Source organism: Pseudorca crassidens, chromosome 2 (assembly GCF_039906515.1).
Source record: "Pseudorca crassidens isolate mPseCra1 chromosome 2, mPseCra1.hap1, whole genome shotgun sequence".
Lineage (NCBI taxonomy): Eukaryota > Metazoa > Chordata > Mammalia > Artiodactyla > Delphinidae > Pseudorca > Pseudorca crassidens.
The window spans coordinates 14,397,630-14,412,654 of NC_090297.1; positions in this window are offsets into that span (position 1 = coordinate 14,397,630).

Consider the following 15,025-nt stretch of genomic DNA (forward strand, 5'->3'; position numbering starts at 1 on the left):
GTTGGGGAGCAGCAACCAGATCTCCGTTTAAAGGGAAATGAAGTGGAAACAGACATTCCATGGGATGTACTCAGAGGTCTCATTCAGATAATCAGGCCCGGAGGACTTCTGCGAGCTGCACGGAGGCCCCCAGATGGGGTCAGGCTGGAAACCAGGCAGAGAAACAGGGGTCTCACCCAGGGTTGGCCAGACAGGCACAAGCCCAGGCTCAGGTAGCCCCAGGAATCAGCAGTGGGCCCCCACCTGCCCTCCTTCTCACCCCTCCTGCTGGGACACAGGCTCACCGTTGGGGAAGCCGAATGCCGGGTAATGGGCTGGGAGGGCAGACCTCTCTCTGGTATGGGCATGGTGTGGGGTTGCCCGGCCCTGCCAGGCCCTCACCAGACAGCCAACCACAAAGCCTCTCTCAGGCAGACAGACAATTCAGCCCTTTCAATCCAAGCGCTGCCGGGCTGGCATTCCCTGCACCTCTGTTTCTCTCTGGCTCCTCTAAGTGAATCACCCGGAGTTTTTGACTCTAGGAACAATGAACGAGGAGCAGGTTTAAGTCCTTGAACAGACAGACAGCTGGGTCCTAGCACACCAAGGCCGTGGCTGCCGATGAAGGTCAATGCCGTGGACGCGCCAGGGCTGCAGAGCTGCACGACAGAGTGTCATGGAAGGACGCTCCAGGGCTGCAGAGCTGCACGACAGAGGGTCATAGAATCGACACCACAGAAGGGTAGAGTCACAGCAACGTGGATTGTTCGAGAGCTACCAATTGTTCTCATCACAGAGCCACAGAAAGCCAGTGTCCCAGAATCATCAATTATTAAAAGCCTAGAATCACCACCTCGGGGAACCAGAGACTTCCGGGACGATCAGCCCATTAGCTGCCCAAACCCAGCTCTTTAGAGCAGGAAAAGTTCCTCCTGTCTGAGGCTTCATCATGCAGGTGGGGGAACTGAGCTGATCACGGTCACAGAAGCAGGGCTGGGACACAGACATCTCCGCTTCCCATCCTCACTCTACTCCCAGGGAATGTGGGTAAGAACAGCAGCCCCCTAAGGTCCTGGACACTCTGCCCAGGGACCTGCCCCTTGGGGATTGGCCTAGCCTCACTCTGGGGAATCAGCACTCTGTCAGAGCACCCGTGGTCAAGCCCCTCTGTTGTGTCAAGATCTGAGGCTTTGTGAGCTCTAAGGTCAGGATGATGTGTTTGGCAAGTCTGGGCAGGCTTGGATTCTTTTCACCAATCCCTCAATCCCCTGCCTAATAAGGGAGAATTGTGCACCCTGATGATACCTGGGAGTACACCTAGTGGTGATCACACAGGGGAGGGAGCCGGCCTTCCTGGGTTTCAGACTGGGATGCCCATTGCCTCATCGGGGTCACTTCAGTTCACTGTCAAGCTACACAAGGTAATCCTGCCTCGCTTCCCAAGGGCCCATCACATGCTAGGGTCAGAGAAGTTACTAAGACACAAAGACTCTGTGCCCACCTTTGAGGCCCTCATAATCCACTGAGACAGTCACATATGTAGGTAATTATGTCAAGGCAGAGTGTGATGGCAATAAACACAGAAGAGACACAAATTAAGAAAGCCTTCATGAGAGAGGGGTAACATTTAAACTGAGCCATTAGAGGGCTTCCCTGGTGGCGCAGGGGTTGAGAGTCCGCCTGCCGATGCAGGGGACACGGGTTCGTGCCCCCGTCCGGGAAGATCCCGCATGCCGCGGAGCGGCTGGGCCTGTGAGCCATGGCCGCTGAGCCTGCGCATCCGGAGCCTGTGCTCCTCAACGGGAGAGGCCACAACAGTGAGAGGCCCGCGTACCGCAAAAAAGAAATAAAAACAAAAACAAAAAAATAAACTGAGCCATTAGAGAGATTTTCTTTATATCGGTTCCTGACTTCTGCTTCTGCTTGCGATGCAATAACAAGGATTAGACTTACCTTCCAACCCTACCCTAAACAACTAGAAAACTGGACAAAATACATGAAACAACTGTATTTCAAAATACGACGAAAAACAAGCATGACAGGATGTGATCACTAAGAGAAGAGAAACATATGAAGGGGTCGGGGGTGGGGTGGGAGGGCTGACTGTCCTGGTTTTCTTCCTGGAGTCACATTCCAGACCATGGCCCAAGGAGAGGGATCCCAAGCAGAGTATAGGAATCTTGCTGAACTGAGCATCTGGAGACTGGCGTCCAGGGACACAGCTAGAGTTGTATGGCAAAGTTCCAGAAAGGAGGAAATTGTGCAGAAAATGAGCTCCATAAGTCTGCATGGGACCTTCTGGAGTTGTTTCTGAGTACGAGGGTAAAATTCCCTGAGACAGAGCAAAACTAAAAAATGAAAGCTTCAAGCAGAACAATTCCCAGAACTCACACAAGTCAGGAGACGTTTGAGTTGCAACCAGCCAGAGTAGTGAAAACTCCGTAAGAACCTCAAACATTCAGTGGAAACTTTGTAGAAGTCATGTCTTAGCCGTAGGCTGAGCTATCCCTAGAGTGAAGGCTAGTCCAGACCAGACATAGCAAAGTCTGAAAACAGTCTTCAAAGGGATAAAGATGGTGTGCAAGAAACCAAGCTGCATGTTACAGCAAAGCCCAACATTCTTTAAGACGACAAAATTGAGACACTCAACTATATAACATCCATAATGTCCAGCATCCAGTCAGAAACCGCTAGATATGCCCCAAAGCAGGAAACTGTGACCCCTAACCAGAAGAGAAGTCAATCAATAAAAATGGACCCAGGAATGACAGAGATGATGGAACTAGGTACAAAGATGTTAAAGTGTTATTATAACTACAAGTATTTAAAGAAAAATATAATCATAATGAGTAGAGAAATGGAAGATATAAAAAAGAATCAAGTAGAACATCTAGAGATGAAAAATATACTATCTAAAATGAAAAGTGTATGAATGAGATTTACTGCAGATTAGACACTGCAGAAGAAAAGATAATTGACCCAAAAGGTCGATATAGCAATATAATGTACCTAAACTGAAGCACAGGGACAAAAAAAGATGGGAAAAAATGAACAGAGCTTAGACATCTGTGATACGACATCAAATGGTCTAACAGATGTGTAGTTGAAGTCCAAGAAGGAGGGGAGAGAGAGAGAGGAAGAAAGAAAGTAAGAAAGAAAGAAGGAAAGGAAGGAAGGAAGGAAGGAAGGAAGGAAGGAAGGAAGAAACATAAAATATATTTGAAGAAATAATGGCTGGAAATTTTCTAAATTTGAGAAAAACTATAAACCCACAGGTTCAAGAATCTCCACAAAACCCAATCAGGATAAACATAAAAACCCCACGCCAAGATGCATCATAATCAAATTGCTGCAAACCAGTGATAAGACAACCTTAAAAGTAAGCAGAGAAAAAAGACATGTCACATACAGAGAAAAACTGATAAGAATTCTCATCAGAAACTATGCAAGCAGGAGACAATGGAACCTCTCGAAAGCACTGAAAGGAAAAACAAAGAACAAAAAACTGTCAACCTAAAATTCTATGGCCAGCAACAATACCCTTTAAACAATGAAAGAGAAATAAAAACTTCTTCAGAAAAGAAGAACAGAAGCTGAGAGAATTTATCACCAGCAGACCTGCACTACAAGAAATAGTAAAGGAAGTTCTTTGGGGGACAGGAAATTATACTGGATGGAAATTTGAACTAAACAAAGGAATAAAGAGCACCAGAGATGATAAACATGTGAGAAAATAGGAAGGTTCTCTCTTCCCTCATTTGTTGATTTCTTTAAAAGATAAGCAAGAGTAATATTACTGTTTTTTATTACTGTTTACAATATATGTAAAAGCGAAACGTGTGGTAACACTAACACACAAAGGACAGAATGGGCAATGGAAATATACTGTTATAAAGTTTCTTACACTCTCTGTTAAAGTGGATTTATATTGTGCCCACTCAGCTAAGCTGGAACTATATTTCCCAGAATATCTTTCCCTGTATAGTTCCAAGTTAGCATAGGTCACTAGAGACATTTTATACAACATCTGCAAAAGGTACAGTAAAGCGGTAGCCACTTGCTTTCTGTTTTGTTTTGTTTTGTTACTGAAAAAGTTGGCATAGGGACACCAGGTGCAGCTCGCATACACTGTCACTTAACGGCTGGTTCACCTTGTCATCATGAGGCAGCAGCTGAGCCCACAGCCCCTCCGGCCCCTGCTGGATCATCCAGCAGTTTCTCTGATCCCTGGCCCAGGTGTTTCAGCTTCATGATGAGTTTCTCGTCTAGGTCAGTCACATCACTGAAGATGGCATCTTGGAAGGAGTGAGAGATGACATGTGGGTGCTGGTTTGTTCCTGTTCTCCCCCATGCTTCCCCCACTTTGAATCCATCTCCCCTTCCCAAACTTCTCTCCCTTCACTGCCAGTAATATACCAGAACCAGACACAAAGAAAATAGCATTTTAGAGACTGTTTAGCCAGCTCCATATAATTGCATAAGGTCAAATTCCTATAATAAATCCCTTATTATATATCATTCCCAGTGGTTCTGTTTCTCTGGTTGAACCCTGACTAATAAATATGTAAAGTATGCAAATATTATGTGATACGTTAAAGATGCATATAATTAACCCTAAAGCAAGCATTAAAATAGAAAATAGGGTTTTCCCTGGTGGCCTAGTGGTTAGGATTCTGGGCTTTCACTGCCATGGCCCAGGTTCAATCCCTGGTCAGGGAACTGAGATCCCACAAGCTGAGCAGCCAAAAAAAAAAAGAAAAGAAAAGAAAAGAAAGAGTGAAAATAAAATGAGATTATAAAAATATATATAATCCAAAAGAAGCCAAGCAAGGGGAAACAAAGGAACAAAGAAGAGATGGGACAAATAGAAAGCACATAGCAGGACAGTAGATTTAAACTCAACTATATCGATAATTACATTAAATGTAAATTGTCTAAACTCAGACAAAGTAGGCCTCCAGTACAAGGGATTTTACCAGAGATTAAGAGAGATATTAATGAATGAGAAATTGATCAATGAATCAAGAGGATATATTACTCCTAAATATATATGTACCTAATAACAGAGGTTCGAAAATACATTTAACAAAAACTGAAAGGAGAAAGAAAAATCCACAACGAGAGCTGGAAATTTCAACACCCTCATCACTGATAGAACAAGCAGACAGAAAGTCAGCAAGGATATAGAAGACTTGAGCAACGCTGTCAACCAGCTTGACCTAATGGACATTTGTACAACACTCCACCCAACAGCGGAGTACACATTATCTTCAAGGGCACACCAAGATACTCCAAATACTGGGCCATACAGTAAGTCTCAATACATTTAAAAGAGATGCAATCACTGCACTGATGCTGGAGGGGAAAAAGGAAGATAAAGGGGTACACAAGTTTTGTTTGGTTTTTTTGTTTTGTTTTTGGGGTTTTTTTTGCTAAAAGATAGAGACAAGAAACTTTCCACATAATGCAAATGAGTTATCTTTGGCCGCTTACAAGTGATAGCTGTGGATTACTGCAGTGCGTCTTAAAACCTAACTCCTTTCAAACCAGGTCATGAGTCAGAAGGGACTTCTAGGCCGGTAGAGCATGTTGTTGAAGGTCTGGATGACTTTTCAAAGGGAGGGTGCTGGTAAGAGTGACTCGAGTCAAGAAACTGGGCATTAAATAGCTAGTTCCCTGAGCTCCTGTGATAAATTCCACTCTTACACTTCCTCCTGGGTGTCCCATAGACACATCTATGTCCAAAATCAAGCCAACAGTGTAATACCAGCCCCCTAGAGCTCCCATCTTTATCCCTTTTTTCAAAACTTCTATTTCTCCTGAATTATCCATCTTAGTCAATGGTACCACTCAGAAACTTGCAGGTAGTCAAAACTCCTGCCTTTCTTTCAGTCCCCACAGTTTAGTAGTCACAGAGTCCTACTGAGTCTTTTTCTCTCATTAATCACTTGAACCCTCTTTTCTTCCCTTCCTCATCACCACTGCCAAGTCCAAGCCCCTTCTCACTTCTCACCTTATTCTGTCTCTAACTTGCCCCAGGCCTTCTGCCTTATTCTACCTCCCTCTGTGCTATGCCCTGCTTGCTAAAGCAGTCTTAACTTTCATGTGTTTCACGTTTTAAAATTCACATAATAATTCACAGAAAATATAATAATATTTTCTATTATAAATATAATAATTCACAGAAAATATCTAATACAGGTAAGCAAAAACCAAAATACATTACTTAATAAAAAGAAGTAAAGGCTAATTGTAATTTCCCATCAACCCACCACTACCACCCACTGTTAATACTTTGGATGAACAGCCTTCCAACTCTTTTCTGAACGTATTTATATTCTTTACAAGATAGGATTGTTCTAGACATGCTCCTAGGGTAATCCGGTTTGCTCGGGACAGTCCCAGTTTTAGCACTAAAGAGCCTGCACCCTGCAATTGTCACCCTGCAATATATTAGCTTAATATAGTAGCACGTTTCAATGTTAGTAATATACAACTTTATCTTCATTTTAATGACTTCAGGGATTCCAGCATGTATCAATGTCAAAATGGCCTTTTAAATGTAAACATCCACTCTCTTCCATGGGCCATCTTTTGATGCATCCCGTAGGGTAGAGTAGTGAGCTTCAAAGTGGGGTAAGGGAGATGCATTTCAGGAGATACACAAGAGCAGCCGTTGGTGCAAGGGAGAGAAAGTACCAGGATTTCTATTTATATGTATTCTTTGTATTTCTGTTGAGGAAGCTGGACAGCCACATGCAAAAGAAAGAAACAGGGCCACTGTCTTACACAAAAATTAACTCAAAGTATATTAAAGTATATTAAAGGGTGAATGATTTGAAGTTCTGGTTTTAACTTTATGAGTTTTATTACATGATTTTCATGGTTGCCTTAGATTTTTTTTTAATTAGGTACCTTAAAAAGTGATCTTTGCAGGCAATTCTTTCCAAAATATTATAATCATTCAATTATACTAAACAATTACTCACAAGACAAAAAGAAAGAATTGAACGTAAGACCTAAAGCCATAAAACCCCTAGAAGAAAACATAGGCAGTAAGCTTTTCTGACGTTGGTCTTGGTGATGATTTGGCACCAAAAGCAAAGGCCACAAAAGCAAAAATAGACACGTGGGGCTACGTCAAACTAAAAAGCTTTTGCTTAGCAGATGAAACCATCCACAAAATGAAAAGGCCATCTACCAAATGGGAGAAAATATCTGCAAATCATATATCTGATAAGAGGCTGATATCCAAAATATATAAAGAACTCATACAATTCAACAGCAAAAAAACAAACAATCCAATTAAATGCTTGTATTTCTGTGTGTCTTATAATGTACATGATATATGTGTGTGGCAGGACATGTATACAATTTATTCATAAGTAAATCTCCACATAATGGAGATTTTTGTGTGTGTTTATTTGGAGCACGATCCTAAAATTTGGGGACACTGGCCTAGCTGATAAAATATTAACTTTCTAGCAGTCCTGGAATGTTCAGCGTAGTTAGGGCTTTGCGGCTCTTCTGGCTTCTTCGACCACCTACCCACACCCCAGCAAGCCACAGCAAACCACATCTGTTCCCTAAACATCCATATTCTCCCCTCCAAGCCTTTGCACAAGCCGTTTCCTCTGCCAGGGGTTCCCATCACCCTACCCTCTTCACCTCCTGGCTAATATGTACCTGTATCTGAAGACCCAGATCAGGTGACATTTCTGCCAGGAAGCCTTCCTGGGCACACACTGGCTCTTGAGCCCGTCCCACCCAGGCTGGGTGCCTCTCCTCTTTGTTCCCATAGTGCCCTGTGCTAACCTACACAACACGGCAACACTAACCACATGACTTCATAATTGCCGGTTTATCTCTTTGTGACCTCCTCAAGGTTGGGGCTTGTCCTCCAGATCTGAATCCCTGGTGGTTGCCCAGCCCAACGCCTGCCTCAGAATTATCTCTTAGCAAATGGTGAAAGAATAAACAGTAATAGCAAACATGTATGTTGCACTTTGTCAATGCTAGGTGCTAGTTTAAGAAATTTAACATGAAAACCACCCCACGAGGTGGGTACTTCTGTTGTGTCCATTTTACAGATGAGGAGACAGAGGCACGGAGAAGTCCAGTAACGTGCTGAGGTCACATAATAATTAACAGAGCTGGGATTTGAACCCAGGTAAATCAGCTTCAGAATCCAGGGTATCAATCACTATGTGGAGGGAGACGCAAGAGGGAAGAGATATGGGGACATATGTATATGTATAACTGATTCACTTTGTTATAAAGCAGAAACTAACACACCACTGTAAAGCAATTATACTCCAATAAAGGTGTTAAAAAAAATCACTATGTGAATCACTCAGTGAAAGAATGAGTGAACAAAGGGAGGAAGGAAGGAAGGAATAAATGAACAGTTAAACAGAGGAGGGAGTAAACAAATATCCAGTGGCCTGGCGTTATGAGACCTTGCCCAGCCTGCTTTGCAGACATCAACCAACTGCTCTATCTATAAGATGTTTTAGTCACTTTCCACTGCCCTATTTTCCAAATTTTAGTTGGTGCTTAAGAAGGTGCCAAAATCTTGGTTCCTAATGATAGGGATGGAGTAGGATAATTAATTAGTTTAGGAGTCTCACTAGGGAATTAAAGACAGATGGAATTTTGAGGGAGTCTGGGAGACTGCTGTAAGCTAATGACCACTCAAGGAAAAATTACGGAAACCTAGCAACAATCTACTCTATCTTGAAGGAAGACCAGGTGCATCCAAGCACCAGGCATACTCAAGCCACAAACCCTGATGGTTAAAACACGAGACAATAGATATGGGGTGTGAATCTTGTTCCATGAAGTCAGGAAGTTAATGGTCCTTGAAGAGTAGCATTTCTGCATGTAGCCTAGACAGAAATAATAGGTGAAAGGGGAAAAGTCTAGGGGAAAGGGGACATTATACCAAAACCTGAGATGAATTACCATATTTTAGTATATGTCACCACCCTTCTGCTAATATACATGTGATTTACATGGCGCCACGGCAGTCCCAGTTAGAACATATCTTCTCCCCTCTCCACTTTTTTTTTTTCCTAAATAAACTTATTTATTTATTTTTGGCTGTGTTGGGTCTTCCTTGCGGTGTGCGGGCTTCTCATTGTGGTGTTTTCTCTTGTTGTGGAGCACGGGCTCTAGGCACGTGGGCTTCAGTAGTTGTGGCACATGGGCTCAGTAGTTGTGGCGCACGGGCTTAGTTGCTCCGTGGCATGTGGGATCTTCCCGGACCAGGGCTCGAACCCGTGTCCCCTGCATTGGCAGGCGGATTCTTAACCACTGCGCCACTAGGGAAACCCTCCTCTTTTTCTTTGATTGTAAAAATGTATCCCTCTTTGTTCTGGGGGCTGAGCTCCCTTGCCTGCCCGCTTGAATCTCTCACAAGCATCCTGTGCTAATCAACTTACTCTTTACCTATCGCTTTACCTCACACTGAATTTTTTCTGTGCTGAGACAAAAGAACCTGAGCTTCAGTAAGTCTTGGCACCAAGTGAGTGGTTTCAATTAAAAGACAGTGGGTTTGAGTCCCCTCCTATATCAGGGATTATGGGTTCAAGTCCCAATCTGAAATGCAGCTGGGTTTAGGTCCCACCCGGGAAGGAGTACCATTTCACTTCCTCCTCAGCCTTTTACAGGCACCAACCTAACTGCCCCATCCTCAATACCTCCTGCATTACAGTGTGCAGGGTAATGAGCATCTATGCCACAGAATCCTAGAGCGTTAGAGCTGGTGGCTGCATTCAGAGACCAAGCAGTCCAACCCTCCATTTTGTAGATAGGAAAACTGAGGCCCAGAGAGGCAAAGTGATTTGTGAAAGGTCACACAGCAAGTTAATCGCAGATTCAAAGTGGGCCTGGCATGCTGGTTTCCAGTCTGTCTCCCTTTACTTCTTTACTAAGCCGCCTGCGTTCATTGCTTTAGCCTTGTCCATCAAAAGGCATTTTGAGCAGAACCACTACATACAGGTTTAATGATTTCTTAAATGCAGACCCTACCCCCGATCTGCTTCTGTGTCAATTTGAAAAGGTCATGGGAATCAGGGAGGTGAGAAATTCAAGGTCGAAGCCCTGTGATTTCCTCCAGGCAGAGAAGTCACTGAAGCCATCATCGACAACTCGCCATGTGCTACATGCGTCCTTGCATTATCCCGTTTAATCCCAATGCAGATAATTATCCTCGTGTTACAAGCAAATGGAGCAAACTGAGGCTCAGAGAGGTAAAAAGGCTGACCAACTCCAATTTTCCTGGAACCCTCCCTGTTTTACAACTGAAAGTCCCATGTCTCAGGAGCCCCTCAGTCCCAGGCAAACTGGGACATTTGGTCACCTTAGGCATAAGCAACCCACCCAAAGAACTGGGTCTCCGAGATTCCAGCCCAGATCCGATGCCAATTCCCAAGCCCTTTTCTACCACACTGTGCTGTGCTTCTGGGGAAATCGATAAACTTGAGAGGCAGAAGGAAACACATAGACAAGCCAGTTGGGATGGGGGTGAGAAGTGGGCTGGAGGAGGGTGGGCACGGAGGGGCAGCTCTGAAGTCAGGTCAGCCCTGGGTCACTGCAGCTGAGTCCAGCCATCTGGGAGGTCGGATGCTACTGGGTGACAAGCCAGGGGAGGACAAACAGAGGCTGTTCTATTCTCCCCTCTTTATCCCAGGAGGGGTCTGTTTACCACGATAACAGCCCTGTTATCTCAGCCAGGTCTCTGGTTTCTTGCCAGGCAGTGATGAGGGGTTTAAGGTCTGAGGCTCTGACAAAACCATTCTCCCTGGGACACTGGCACTCTCCCCGTCCTCGCCTGAGAGCCTGGTTGTTGGGATGGGGGAGCCGCGTGGAGCACAAAAGGGCAGGGGCTCCCCACCCAAGGAGGCCCCTGGGAGATAAGGACCCCTATGCTCAGACGGTGTATTTCTGTGTTAACAGGTAAAGGATGTCACAGTGGTTGACCAGCTGCTGGAAGCCAGACATGGCCCAATACTGCCTCTTCTTACCTTCTCCCTCCCCAAAGTGCTAGAGATAGGAAGCATCACCTCCACCGGACAAGAGGAAGCTGAGGCCCAGAGAGGGGACGTCCCTTGATGAGGTCACACAGCATGACAGTGACAGAGTGTCAATGATGGAGCTGTGACCCCAGCTCTCCCTGCCCCCCAAGTCTGGGCACTCTGCTCCCCCGGACACTACCCTCCCCCTCCTCCACCTGGCTGAATCCTCCCCATCTTGGACACCCAGCTTGAGGGCCCTCTCCTGCAGTCAGCCTGCCTGACCCCTAGCCTGGATGAGGGTTCTGTCCCGGAACCCCTGGGGGCCCGTGCTTGGGCAACCAGAGTTCTCACGGTTTGGGTTATAACAGGTACTTGTCAGTCTCCTCCCTGCACTAGGGCACCCAGGAGCCAAGAACTGATTCCCCACCTCCCAGCAATAATATATTTAGTCAATTACCAGATCATCTTGAGTTGTTCTCAAAACAGTGGCGTCCTGGAGGCAACAGCCCACTAAAAAGTCTCCCAGCAGGTGCCCGCGCTTCACCCGCTCCCTCTCCCCAGTCCCATGGTCCCATTGACTTTCATCTGTCACCTCACTGCTCACAGTGTGGTCCCTGGGTCAGCAGCATCAGTACCACCCAGAGCTTGTTGGAAGTGCAGAACCTCAGGCCCCAATCCAGACCCCTGGCACTTTGCTAAGAGCTTGGTTAACGTCAGCTATCATTATGATACTGGACCCTTGCTCCAAACCCCACTGTGTAGCCCTCATCATCCCCATGCCTGCAGACGGAGTGGGGTTCAGGGAGGGGAAATTGCTTTCTCCAGGCTGAACAGCCAGGAAGTGATGGAGGTGGGGTTCAAACCTAGGGTTCATCTAGCGCTGGTGTTCCATGTGGTGGAAAGAGATGGGAAATCTACATTTATCGAGTATCCACTCCACGCAGAGCCCTTTACCCGGCTTATCTCCTGTGATCTTCCCAACCCCCTTATGAAGTAGGGGGTTGACAGTCTCATTTTCCAGATGAGAATACGAGACTCAGGCAGAGGAAGGGACTTGCCCGAGGCCCACAGCCAGGAAGTGGCAGCAGTGGGATGGAACCCAGCTCTGTTTACCTGATGCCAGTGACACAGCGTGTTCCTGGTCCAGTGGAGCAGAGTGGCGGACACTGGCTGAGTGGGGGGCTGGCTGGTTCACTGCTCCAGCTCCCACCTGTCCTCTCCCCCACCTTTGAGAGCTTGTGGCCTTGGGTCAAAATCCACACTTCCTTCCCCGTTCTAACCCTCAGCCTTTGGCTTAATCATTGTCCACTTCTGACAGAACACAAACACCTGCCTATCATGGCAATCAATACGCTGCCGATGTGTGATGTCACCCCCCAACTATTTCCGTCAGTTGCTGGCAGGTGCCGGAAATTCCTGGGATCTCCCTCCTGTATGCCTAAGGCTCTCCTTGCAGGTTGCTCTCTGTCTGATCCTGGATGTGTGTCTCTGCAGCAGGCAGGTCAGAGGACGGCATCATGCCCAGTTGATGAACACAGGAGAGTGGGATGTGAGAGGCCCACTCCCATGCAGTCCCCATCCCTCTCGGTGGTGAGATTTGGGCAGATGTCTCACCGTTCTGAGCCTCAGCTTCTCCATCTCTAAAATGGGTGGGTGATAATTCCCAGGTGATCATGAGAAGTATCAGGCGTGCACGGAAGTGGTGGGGTATGGTCACAGTCCTCACTGCCGAGAATCAACACACAGCTCAGGAATGTCTGTTGGGTTGGCCAGTGAGAGCAGGCGGGGCAGGGGCATTGATCTGTATGGATGGCTTGTGGTCAGAAATGTCATTTCGAAGAGGAGGGAGCATGGGATCAGGCAGCGGCACCATGTACGTCCCCTGTGAGGAGGTTCCCAGGCAGGGGGCAGGAGTGCTGTCTGCAAGGACCAAGGTGTGAGCGGAGTGGTAAGAGCAGCCTTTGCTCACCTTCTGCAGAAACACAGGACCATGGACCCAGTGGGGAGCAGGGGAGCTTTGGAAAACAGCTCTTGGCATGAATCTCCATATTCCTACAGATGGCACTGGCCACTGAGGTCAGGCCCCCTTAGTGACTTCAAGGACAAAGACAGGGAGGGGTGAGGGGGACAAACAAAAGAAAGGACAAATGAACAGGGGCTGGCGATGAATGTAGCGAGGTTTCGTGAGCACTGGAGACCCAGGAGGTACCTACCCTCGGACGCCCAGACCCAACCAGTAAGGTTTTCCGGGGGCCAGATGCCCGAGGAGCAGTTGGCAGCCAGACCCACCGAAACTTAGGTGGGTGCTATTAACACAAGCCTGTTTATACACAAGGCTGGAGAGACAGGTTCCAGACGGAGGAGAAAACACACTCTGGCAGGGGAGGGAAGGGCCCCTGGAAGCACGGCTGGCAGAGCTGGGGCTTCAAGCTGGGAGTCCGACAACCTGCCCCCTCCCAGACCTGGACTCAGGGCAAAAGGCACACCCAGGGCGGGGGGCTGGGGGGAGCAGTGAAATCCTTATATAGTGAAACCTTTTTCATGAGTCAGCTGTGGCCCGGCCGGCCCAGCTCATTCATTGGAAAGGTATTTTCTTTTCAGCTCTTTTCTGCCCTTTCACTGCCACTGAGTTGAGGTCATCTCTAGTAAACACTCTGCCTTGCGGTAAATCTCCTCTGAACGCTTTGCTTGTGTTTAACTCTCCAAACCTCGAGGGAAGTTGGCAGCCGAGAGTAGTAGAAAGGGCACTGGGCTGAGTCAGAGGCCTGACTTCAAGTCCCAGCTCGGCCCCTTTCTGGCTGCAGAAACTTGCCCAATGCAAGTCACATCTCTGGGCCTCGGTTTCTCTGATGACAAAATGAAGTCACTATTACTGGAAGGATTCTAAAGAAAAACACAGCACCACACACTCATCCACTCAACACATATTTACTGAGTGCTTGACATGTGCAAACACTATAGTGAGGACCGTGGAAATTACAGTAAGGTAACACACATGTGTGCACAAATACATGTATTCTCTCTTACACACACACACACACACACACACACACACACACACACACACACGGTTCCCACTCTCTGCTCTTGGAAGATTCACATTCTGGTGGAGAAGACAGACAAGAATCAAATAATGCCATAAATGCATATTAAAATACAGCCATTATGAGAACTGAGCTATACGGTGACCCAGTCTGGGGTGTGCAGGGGTGGGACAGGGGAGACCTCCAGAAAGAGTGATGATGGAGTGGGAGATGGAAAATATGATCAGGCAACCCCCAGGCAGAGAGAAGCTGGGAGCAGAGGTCCCGCAGAGATGCAGAACTGAGGTTTGTCCCAGGCCTGGGAGAAGGTCAACATGCCTGGAGCACAGGGGTGAGGGTGGGGAGAGTATGGACCTAACGGGGCCAAAGACGCAGGAAGCGTGGGAACCAGCACCGAGCCTGCAGCCCCCGAGGGCAGCTTCTGGCTGGGATGCTCCAGGCCAGCACTTCCCAAAAGGGTTCAAGTGACTTTGCAGAGACGTTATGAAATATCAGTGGATGAAGCTTAATTCGGGGCAAACTCAGACACCATCACCTACTCAATGATGGTGTGGACCAAAGGCAGTAGGTATGGAAACACTTAGACCAAAAATATTCATTTTATTTTTCTATGATTTGAAAAAGCACTATCACGGTTCAATTTTAGTGACAGAAAACATCAGCCCAATGCACAGAACAGCAGTTTTCCATGGGAGGCCAGTGTGAGCCTAGCTAAAGTCAGCACCGGCCTTCCACAGGACACAGCCTGCACGGGGCCAGCAGGTGCTCGCTGGAGAGGGGCAGGGGGATCCTTGGGGGGCTGCCAAAGAATAAATCACACATTGGCCACGGTTCCTGCCATTTCATTCTGAGAGCAGAAGAAATTTCAGGTCCTGGATCTCTGTAATATTTGTCTTATAGAAAACACGTTGCCAGGACTTCCCTGGTGGCCCAGTGGTTAAGAATCCGCCTGCCAATGCAGGGGACACGGGTTCAATCCCTGGT